The sequence below is a fragment of the Mauremys reevesii genome, linkage group 3 (genome assembly GCF_016161935.1).
Source record: "Mauremys reevesii isolate NIE-2019 linkage group 3, ASM1616193v1, whole genome shotgun sequence".
In the NCBI taxonomy this organism is placed as follows: Eukaryota; Metazoa; Chordata; order Testudines; family Geoemydidae; genus Mauremys; species Mauremys reevesii.
The window spans coordinates 104,125,869-104,137,384 of NC_052625.1; positions in this window are offsets into that span (position 1 = coordinate 104,125,869).

An 11,516-nucleotide genomic window follows, 5' to 3' on the forward strand; every position below is an offset into this window, starting at 1 on the left:
CATACTTCTTTAACTTGCTGGCAAGAATACTGTGGGAGACTGTATCAAAAGCTTTGCTAAAGTCCAGAAATAGCACATCCACTGCTTTCCCCTCATCCACAGAGCCGGTTATCTCATCATAGAAGGCAATTAGGTTAGTCAGGCATGACTTGCCCTTGGTGAATCCATGCTGACTGTTCCTGATCACTTTCCCCTCCTTTAAGTGGTTCAGAATTGATTCCTTGAGGACCTGTTCCATGATTTTTCCAGGGACTGAGGTGAGACTGACTGGCCTGTAGTTCCCTGGATCTTCCTTCTTCCCTTTTTTAAAGATGGGCACTACATTAGCTTTTTTCCAGTCATCCGGGACCTCCCCTGATCGCCATGATTTTTCAAAGATAATGGCCAATGGCTCTGCAGTCTCATCGGCCAACTCCTTTAGCACCCTCGGATGCAGTGCATCCGGCCCCATGGACTTGTGCTCATCCAGCTATTTCTAAATAGTCCCAAACTACTTCTTTCTCCACAGAGAGCTGGTCACCTCCTCCCCATACCATGCTGCAGAGTGCAGCTGTCTGGAAGCTGACCTTGTCTGTGAAGACAGAGGCAAAAAAAGCATTGAGTACACTAGCTTTCTCCACATCCTCTGTCACTAGTTTCCCTCCCTCATTCAGCAAGGGGCCCACACTTTCCTTGACTTTCTTCTTGTTGCTTACATACCTGAAGAAACCCTTCTTGTTACTCCTAACATCTCCGGCTAGCTGCAACTCCAAGTGTGATTTGGCCTTCCTGATTTCACTCCTGCATGCCTGAGCAATACTTTTATACTCCTCCCTGGTTATTTGTCCCATCTTCCACTTCTTGTAAGCTGTTTTTTTTTTTTGTGTTTAAGACGAGCAAGGATTTCACTGTTAAGCCAAGCTGGTCGCCTGCCATATTTACTTTTCTTCCTACACATTGGGATGGTTTGTTCCTGCAACCTCAATAAGGATTCTTTAAAATACAGCCAGCTTTCCTTGATTCCTTTCCCCGTCATGTTATTCTCCCAGGGGACCTTGCCCATCAGTTCCCTGAGGGAGTCGAAGTCTGCTTTTCTGAAGTCCAGGGTCTCTGTTCTACTGCTCTCCATTCTTCCTTGTGTCAGGATCCTGAACTCGACCATCTCATGGTCACTGCCTCCCAGGTTCCCATCCACTATTGCTTCCTCTACTATTTCTTCCCTGTTTGTGAGCAGCAGGTCAAGAAGAGCTTTTCCCCTAGTTGGTTCCTCCAGCACTTGCACCAGGAAATTGTCCCCTACACTTTCCAGAAACTTCCTGGATTGTCTGTGGATATCATCCATCCATCTTGCAAAAATTATGAGGATCAATATGACAAGCTTTTATTAGAGACTTCCCAGTAATGACATTCTTTAGTATCTAGAATATAAGTTCCAGACTTGGGAGATATCTGTAACTTTTATGCACCCCGTCCAGGCCTCTTTACCAGCTGGCATTGTTATACTATTCCTTCAGTGTAATATTATAGTCCGATGAAATCAAAGTTAGAAAGCAATTATTACATTTTAGTGTCTACCACTGTCCGAAGCCACCTCTTGCATTTTGTTGAACTTCTGTCCATGAGCATTAGCAAATTGCAATTTGCTATCTGTATGCCTGATTTTAGTAAGCCTCCTTGAGTAACTCTCCCTAGACACTTATCTCCAGACAGAGTTTTAAATAGTCAAATATTTAATGACCTGACAGTTTTCTTCTGCATTGGTGTGAATTTTTCTTTACTGCCAGGTCCTCCTGGCTTATAGAGCAAGTGGCTTGAATCATTATAGCCATGTTGCCAATAAGTGGGGGAAAATACTGAAGAAATCCGAGTCCAAAACTCCTAAGTAGTTTGAAACTAAACATAGCTTCTAAACGTAAGCAAGTTTCAGATCACTCTAGAAATAAGATATTCAACAGAAGGTGTATGTGAACCTGAATGAGGATGCAGATTTGAGACAACCTCCTACTGGTTAGCCATCTTGTATTAAAATTTAATGTAAGATTTTTCTCAAGATGGAAAAGCATCAATTTGCCAGCTCAGAGCTATTAGTAGTCCAGTAAGAATATTGAGTTAGATGGAAATGTCTATTGCATTGTTACTGAACTCCTGCTGCAATTGCAAAGACTTAAGGAATCAGAAGTTGAAAAAACAAGACCCATTAGTTCACTTATGACACTATGGTCAAAAGAGCTAATGCAATCCTTGGCTGCATAAACAGGAATCTTGAGTAGGAGGAGAGGTTATTTTAGCTCTGTATTTTGCACTCATGTAACTGCTGCTGGAATACCACATCCACTTCTGGTGTCAACAATTCAAGAGTGATGTTAATAAATTGGAGATGGTTCAGAGAAGAGCCACGAGAATGATTAAAAGATTATAAAACATAATTTATAGCAAGAGACTCAAGGAGCTCAATCTATTTAGTTTACAGAGAGAAGGCTGATTACAGTCTAAGTACCTATGTGGGGAACAAATATTTGATAATAGGTCTTCAGAAAGTTATATCAACCAAATGGCTAGAAGTTGAAGCTAGACTAATTCAGACTGGAAACAAGGCATACGTTTTAACAGAGAGATAACTAACCAACATGTGTGGTGGATTCTCCATCACAGACCATTTTAAAGATAAAGATTTCATGTTTTTCTAAAAGTTATGCTCTAGGAATCTTGCAGAACTTCTATTGCATGATCACAAAGGTCCTTGTGGCCTTGGAATCTGTAAATCTAATCCATTCTGCTGCTGGTCCATGATTATTCCCCATAAAATATTTGCTAGCAATTTATATGACCTGGTTTTAAAACATGTCTAGGAAGAATTTCTGTCCCCCACTTCTTGGCAAGTGATGGTCATGGAGAGAAGAGAGCCAACCTTAATTGTTTAAAAATAGTTATCCTATTCAGGACACCCAGTTTTTTCATCAGTGTCCCAAAGCTCTTTCTAACTTATTTAAATACCAGAGCTGCTTCCACACTTCACCCTCAAGTTTAATCATTTTTGGCATCTTGTTCTTACAGGGGCAATTCTTATAGGGCTGTCCTACTGGAGATGACAGTACCACTAGGGCGGGGCAATGGCTGTAATAGTTTGGAGCCATGTGAACATCCTATCTAGTAGGGCATAGGTGACAAGGAACAAATGCACAGGTGGTGCAGTAGCAGGATGAAGCTGGAAGATAAAAGGCTATTTCTTGAAGGTTATATCAAGGGGTGGACACTGTAAAGAATAGAAGCCCTAAGAGGCCAATTTCCCCTGATAGCATTTTGTTACTCCAAGTTATGTACTTGTGTATCACCTAAAATGTTTGTTTCAGTCATCTAAATACTTGTCCACACTTTATCAGCCAGGGTATATTAATCTTTCCTCTTACTGTAAGTTGTTCCCTCCAGGACCCCTATCATTTGGTATGATTACTTGAACCTTCCTTCAATTTGCCAATAACCTTCTAGTATTGTGGTGCCCAAAAATGAATGCAGTAATCAAAGTGCAGTCACCACTAGTCCTACACCAGCTTTGAATGTCTATGCATGATCAGCTCAAACTTCAGGGCCTATTTATTTTACTTGCCCTTTGAAGATAGCTAGGTGGGTTGAGGTAGGGCTGTTAGTATTTGAAGACATGTTTCTGTTTGATAGAAGGGGTCAGCTGATTGGATTGCATTTTAGTTTTGCAGTTTTAAGTTAGTGGTAGGGTGCTCAGATACACCCCAGGGAGTTATGCACAGAAAAAATCAAGTTGTGCAAGCAAAATTATGCAAAAGTAAATTTTTACAAACAAAATATATGACCATATTTGAGCCTTCTCTGGAAATATATGCAGGTATTTTGTATTTAGATAGCACATTTTATCACAATCTACTGTAGAGTTTAGCATTCCTTGAACAAAAAAAGGGACCCAGCAGGTGTGATTATTTTAAAACTAAAGTTCTTAAGGACTGTTCAATTGAGATTAGTTTTTATAATTTTCAGCAAAATGGCCCTTTTTTCTGCAGTACAAGTGCAAAACAAAAAACAATTCAAAAGAATGCTTTGAGTCATTGTGGTATCTCAAGTATTGTGAAATGTAATAAAATTGTGCAGCTATATTTGGTTCTTCTCTGATACTGCTCATCAAAATACTAGCACAGTAAGTAAAATAAAACATTAGTAAGACTAAATCAATGGATTTTTTTTTGGTAAAGTCTTATTAAATTCCAAGTTTGAAATAAAGGAACATCCACTCTTTCAGTCTCTCTTCCACAAGAGAGTGCTTCCAATTGGAGAGGACAAGATTATACAGTGAGTTGTTGCACTCAGCATCAGCTGTGTTTGTTACGGCATTTATGTATCCAAAAGCTAATGTTTTCAAATTCAGAAGATGGTTGGCTGTTGATGACCAAAACATGGCAATGTCAATTTCCCCTGAGTGTAGATCATGTCAGATGCCACCTTTCCAGTACACAAAGTAAACTCCTCTGCTGAAATGTCAGTGATGTCAGAAATTGAAGCATAATCCTCCTTGACATGAGACATTACAGGAACTCTTCTGGCATTGAAAATCCTTACTCATTTCAGGAATTTAATTGCAGGCTACCCACTCTCAGTATCACTGATGTACATCTATAGAAACCTTTGAGTGATTTCCTTCAAATCCAGAATGTGTTTCAAGGAAAAACAGCAGTTCCTTCATTTTCTCAAAAGCAAAGAGTGCACTGTCTCTGGCTTTCAAATGTAGCCATTGGGTCAATGGTTGGCTTGCACATTTCATTGATAAAACACACCACTATCTTCAGCATTAAACATAGAGTGCTGTCAGATGAAATCCATTCTTTCAAGTTCTCACAACAAATGTGGTGCAGAGTTGCCACACCCACCTATTCAGCAAAGCCACAATAATATTGAAAGTGCATTTTATGGTACTGAACAGTGCATTGACATCCTTGAATGGCTTATGAAAACTTCCCCCATCAGATTGATTGTGTGAGCAACCCATGTTATATGGATGCTATTGGGGAAACAGTCCAGACAGTACAGTTTGTAAGCTTTTTTTTTTCATGTAGGCAGCATTATCTGTGTCAAAGACAACCATCAAAGAGTCCTGTGGCACCTTATAGACTAACAGACATATTGGAGCATAAACTTTCATGGGTGTATACTCACTTCATCAGATGTGACGTGCATCTGACAAAGTGATTATTCACCCACAAAAGCTTATACTCCAATATGTCCCTTAGTCTATAAGGTGCCACAGAACTTAGTCTGGATCTGTAAAAAGTGACAGACACAGCTACCCTTCTGATAAAAGACAACTATGTTATTGTAAGCAATTTCGTAACTTTGCACAGTCTGTATGACTGAGACACAGTGCTGTGATTTGTTTTTTGCATCAAGTGTATCAGCAAGATAGGAGGATATCTTCTCAGTACCATCTTTCACCAGTGGCATGAGAATGTTAAGTGCATAGCAGCCCTCATTGTCAGTCATTTCATAGAATATAGCATACATAGTTATCCTTCACTTTGTCCTTACGTTTATTTCTCTGACATCTGTAAGAGATGCATCTAGAATCTAGTAACCTGGACTTACACCACCATTTTTGACGCAGTTGTTTTGAAACTGGTGTATGAAATGATGGTCCATTTTAGATAATGGTATATTTGCAGTGGTACAAGTTAAGACCCAGCCATTGACAACATCCAAGCATTCGTGCTATTGTGGTTCTGTTGAAACACACTGAAGTGTAAACTGCATTTTTGTTTCTCCCTGCAATGCAATTATTCTCTTTAAATGCCTCTGATTTGGTGAGATGGTTTCAAATTGTCAATTTTTTTCCTCTGATAGTCCAGAACAAGGTTGCACACTTTTCAAGAATTTTCCACCATCTTCAGATATCTGTCCAGGAAAATCTTTTACTTTTGCTGGTGTATATTTGCAATGTGGAACCTTTGTGGTGTTTTCTAGCAAAATTATCAATGCTCCCTTGACCCTTTGTGATCCAACATTTTTCACTGGCTTTCTCTGTTAAGGGATATTATGTGACAATGCATGGTCATAAGTTTTACACATACACAATTATGTATCCACATAATATTAACTATGCACTCAGAGCCTGTATGTAGGTACATTTAACTTATTCTAAAGAGAACTAAAATAATATGGGGGAATCTCTGTGAAGGGATCTTCACCGAGATCTCCTCCTCCTGGGACCACTCAATGTATTTTCCTAGGGGAAGGGATTATTTTTACTGGGTTTTTATTGCTTTCCTTCCAGATTATTAATGGAAATGTTCTAAAATATTAGAAATGTCACCATTCTCTAGACACCACTCTGCAACTCAGTGTTGCCATGCAGCATTGACTGAAGGGCCCTCAGTGAATGGCAATTTACAATTTACATCACTGGTTATATGAAACTAACTTGAATCAACTGTGAAGAATTTTTTTTGAGTCATACACTTTAAAGCCAGGAGTGACCATTATGATCATCTAGTCTGACCTGATGCATATCACCATAACAGAATTTCTCCTAATAATTCCTACACTGAGCCCATAACTTCTGGTGTGGCTATAGCATAGCTTTTGATTTAAAGACTTCAAGTGATGGAGAATTCACCAATCCCACTTTTTTTAAAGAAAGGCTAGTCTGAATTTGTCTTGCTTCAGCTTCCTGCCACTGGATCTTGTTTATACCCTGGAGTGAGATGACATCCATGAATTTACTAAAACTCATTACTACACCTACTATGCTCCGATCAATTTTGCATCGAGTTTGTTTGACAAGGTTTGTAGTAATAAACATACTTCTCATTGCTCTTGACTCTTATCTTTTCTGTGGTTACAGATTTTTGTCTCCATATTTGTTCTGTTACTTTAGCATGGATTGAAGGCCGATTTGCTGGACCATGTGAAGAGGGGTTAAAACTAGGAATGATATCAGAAGGGTACATGCCCCAGCCATATCAAAACCCAAAAGGTAGAAACACTTGTGTTCCACATAAGATTAAAAAAATTATAAAACCACTTGTGAGCATCAAAGACTCTGTGGCACACTGGCATGTTTGACAGAAATGACTTTGGTACATCTGATATAGGTAATTATGTTCTGATTACCTAAATGCCACATTAAGTCTTAATTGGTTAACACTTTTCTCCTTTGTCCAAGTAATCACAAATGTTTTTGTGCAGCTATTATGTTACAACCACCACTGCAGTGCCTTTCACTGGTGGGTTTGGAGATTCCTTTCCATATAACTTGTATATGGATTTGGGAGCACTGGGGGTAATGCACTATAGAAATATAAAAGCCTATCTTGCTCTGACTTTTCCAGTGCCTTTCAGTCAAAGGTTGTCAAATGCTAGACACAAACATATACAATGGACTGTATTTTCTGGTCCACTAAACCTAGCAGTACAAAGCAGCCCTAAAGATGGATTAACTGGCCACTAGAGGATTCCCTCTGTGCTGGGGAATCCTTCAGAGGCCTACTAGCTGTGCCCTCCCCTTCTCACTGGCCCGGGTGCAGCCAGGGAAAAGAGGGCCTGGCTAGGCTGTGCTCCTTGACTGCCAGAATGGTCCCAAAGACAGCACACCTCCACCTCTTCCCTAGTCCAGCTCAGGTTAAGAGAGATCCTGGAACAGCTATTGTTCATTGCGGTATGTTTTGTCAGCCTGTCAAGGGCAAGGCAACATTGTCTTCCATTTTGCTGTTAATCCCTGCCCCCCCCCATACACATATACTTTCAACGCACTCCCATGCCCATATGCTCTTGTGTAGAATTGCACATGGGTTCTATAACATTGTCCTGCATAAATTGCAAGTTCAAAAGATGTGACCATTTTGTGATCCTCGTATGGCAGGGAGTGGCGCCCATCCCATTACTGAAACATAATCCCAGGGAAGAGAAATAATACATCAGATAATTGTTTCTGTCTGGAAAACTAAAAAATAATAAAACAAAATTCCTATGGAAAGAATTCACTCTCATAAACTGTATCCTGCATTTGTAGTTTATTGAGCCCAAGGACATAGATTTGATATATACTTCCTCTTTGTAACAGCCTACAGCCTCACAATTGGAATTTGGTTTATAATATAAAAATTAAAAAAGAGCCAGCAAAAAATGAGTAATAATGGACTCCAGTGGGTTATAATGTAATGGGATACTTTAAACCTGAACAGAAATGGTTACCTCTCAGGCAGATCTGAAATAAGACACTGTAAACATAAAAGTAAAACTAAAACAAATGGCAGCAATGTGGATAGGCTATCACAGATCAATTCATTCGGTTGAAAAGGCATTAATGCTAGCATAAAATATACCTTTTATTTAACATTGCCCTGCTGCTTTGGCAGCCAGCTCTGAGAAACTATTGAACGGATGCATTACTCATGTAGTAATGTTGTGAGCAAATTCAACTTAGGGGACTTGATATGCCAAGAAAATTAGTTTCACGTTTCCAGATGGAGGGGGTATTTTACCACAGCATAGAATACAGTTGCCTATGTAGTAGTGCTCACACTATATTAGACTAAAAACAAGATATACAGGGTACATACAGTCCAAATGAGGTGGATCCAAACTGCAGGCTGCAGTTAATGTGTGATTGTCCTAGTTTATAAGCATCAGTTACCTTTCATTATAAGGCTATTTTTCTATAGAAGTAATGGTCATGATTGCAGTGAAGTATATAAATGTTTAGAATTTCTGCCAAGGGCTAACTGTCCCTCCAAACATAACACTAAATAATTATATCAAACTTTTACCCTTAGGTCTGACATACAGTTAGATTTGGTTCTCTAGATCTTCTTAATGGGATAAAAGAAGGGTGCTGATGGAAACAGTGATGGAAGAGTGAACTAACTCAATACAGAGCTAAATTAGACCACAAATGCAATAACATTTTAGAGCTGGGTCGGGATCAGATTTTTCATTTTGTGGGGAATTCTATTTCAATTTTTTTCATTCAAAAATGGAATGAGATGTTTTTAAACATTTCCCAAGAAAGGAAATACCAGAATAATTCCAGTTGCTCAAAATATTTTGTTCTGATGAAATGGTTTGTTCCAGTTTTCATTTTAAAAAACTGTATATAATATAATTGAAACACAGTGGTATCAAAAGAATGTTCTGTTCCCCAAAAATTGTAACATTCCATTCCATTTCAGCCTTCTCAGTGCTTTAAAAATTTTTTTTAAATGAATTTTCATCAAAATCAACATTTTCACAAAACATTTAGCTTTCAACAAATCACTTTCTGATGGTGGTAGGGGGAACATCGTGTTGGAAAATTTCTGACCAGCTTTAATTTTAAATCTCCTCTTCATCCAGGTGAATAAAAATATTACAAACAACAAAAATGGCACAGGGGTGCTGTAGGTCAAGATGTGTTGGCAGAGATGCAAGGGGGAATTTGCACATCTCTTGTCTGGCTCAAGCCAGTGTTATCTGCCCTTTATATTAAATACTCAGAATAAAATCCAAATCTATCCCATAGACTCCTTCTTAGCCCATGTGTGTACACACTATATGCTAACTGGATTAATATGTAATAAAAAACACTGGCATATTCATATCTGGCTTTCCCCTAAAGTACTGTAGTGTACTCTGACTACTGTTGCTGAATTTTTTTCTATTTCCCTGGAGTTAATCCCCATTTATACCAAAGTAGGCAAAATCAGAAGCAGGCACTAAATACATTGTTCAGACCTTAAGGAAGTTGGCTGTAAGTACCTAGGAACAGTAAAAGATCTATTGCTGCAACTACTTTTCTATCTTGTAGCTTCAGCACAATAAGTTTGGAAGCGGAGTGGTTTCAGGATGCAGCAGGTTTCTAAGCATTTAGAATTTATTCTTTGGAATGTATCACTAATAGAAGTCAGTAACGTTTTCAAGGAAATCTAAATGGGAATCTTTGCAGTTCTTCAATATGCAACAAGAAGTGCCTGCTTTGTACCATAATCACATAGCATCAAAACTTGAAATAAGCTGACACGGACAGGTTCCTAAAGTATTCTAAACAAGTTTTTAAAATATCCATATCTGATGGTGGGTGGGGGGGAAAGAGAGAAGTATAATAAAATAAATGGGGAGGTGAGACTATAGAGGGCCTAATCCTCAGCTGATGTATATCAGCTGTGCTGATTTACACCAGCTCAGGATCTGGCCCAGGATGTGTCACATGAAAACTAAGTATTTTAGGCTGGGTTTTTCAAAGGAGCCTACAGGAGCTGGGTGCCCAACTCCAACAGAAATTCAATGGGAGTTGAGAACCAAATTCTCTTAGAAAATCCTAAACTTAATGCTTAAGGGCCCATTTCTGACCTTTATCTACATTTTACACTGATGTGACTCCTGTGGAACTACTGCATATTTACATCAGTGTAAGAAAAATCTGAATCAGGCCCTCTGTCTGGCATTGTACCAAACTTCTTGCTAAGAGATAATGAGCTAGGTACAGAGTTAATTCTCACCATTTTATCCCAACATTTGATTTTTTTTTCTTAAAGCCCCAGCTCTTGAAGTCCTGTTATTACTATCTATAGTTTTAAAGTAAGTTTCCAGTCCTCATGGTCATGGAGGAAAATCTTGAAAACATGACAAAGTCCATCCTTTGGGTTTGCAATCCTGAGATGCTCCACTTCATTAAGGCTGCTTTGTAGTGCTTAAAATGTAATTGGCCAGTAGAAGATTGTGCCTGCCTATGGGATTATGTGGTGGCCTAGCCTTCCAGCTTTTCACTTTTATGCCAGGGACTGGGTTAGTGCCTGTCAGCCCCACGACTGGGAGGACAAAGATGGCTTCAACTATGTTAAATATATTCTCCCTCTCCCCTCATCCCTCGAAATCCAGATTTGTGCTGAGCCTGGCTCTGCTGGTCTGCAGAATCTGAGCCAATACTTAGAGGGTGGGATTTTCAAAGCCACCTGGATAAACTGGGCACCCAAAGCCCTTAGATGAGTTTGAAAATGTCAGCCACTGGGAGTGTCTTTTTCAGAATAATTTCATATGGAAATATTAGATTGATACTTGGATCTTACTATGTGCACTAAAATGTTTTTTGTCAGGTACTGTTCATTAAAGTGGCACCATCAAGTTAAGTCTCACTTCTGTGTGAAAATTCTGTATTTAATATTGATAAATGGTAATACCTACAAGGAAATAAATTGAAAAAGAGAAATCGATTTCTCTATCTTGTGCACTAAACAGCACTTTGGGTGTAGCATTAGTTAGTTTTTTCCTTTTGTCTGTATCTCTAACACAGACATTTTAGGATAGGTAAATATCACTGTAAAATCAGATAAATTGGCAGGAACTGTAAGGAGCTCAGTTTTTTGGAAACTGACTAGATTTCAAATTGATGTACTTCTAATGTGGTGGTCTGCATAATTTACCCTAAAAGTAATTTTTACTCTGGAATTTCCAAATAGCACAACTGACTCCTATGCAAAACTTCTACCTCCTCTGACTGAATAACTAGGAAAGATGGGGTGAAATCCAGGTCCTGTTGAAATCAGCGACAA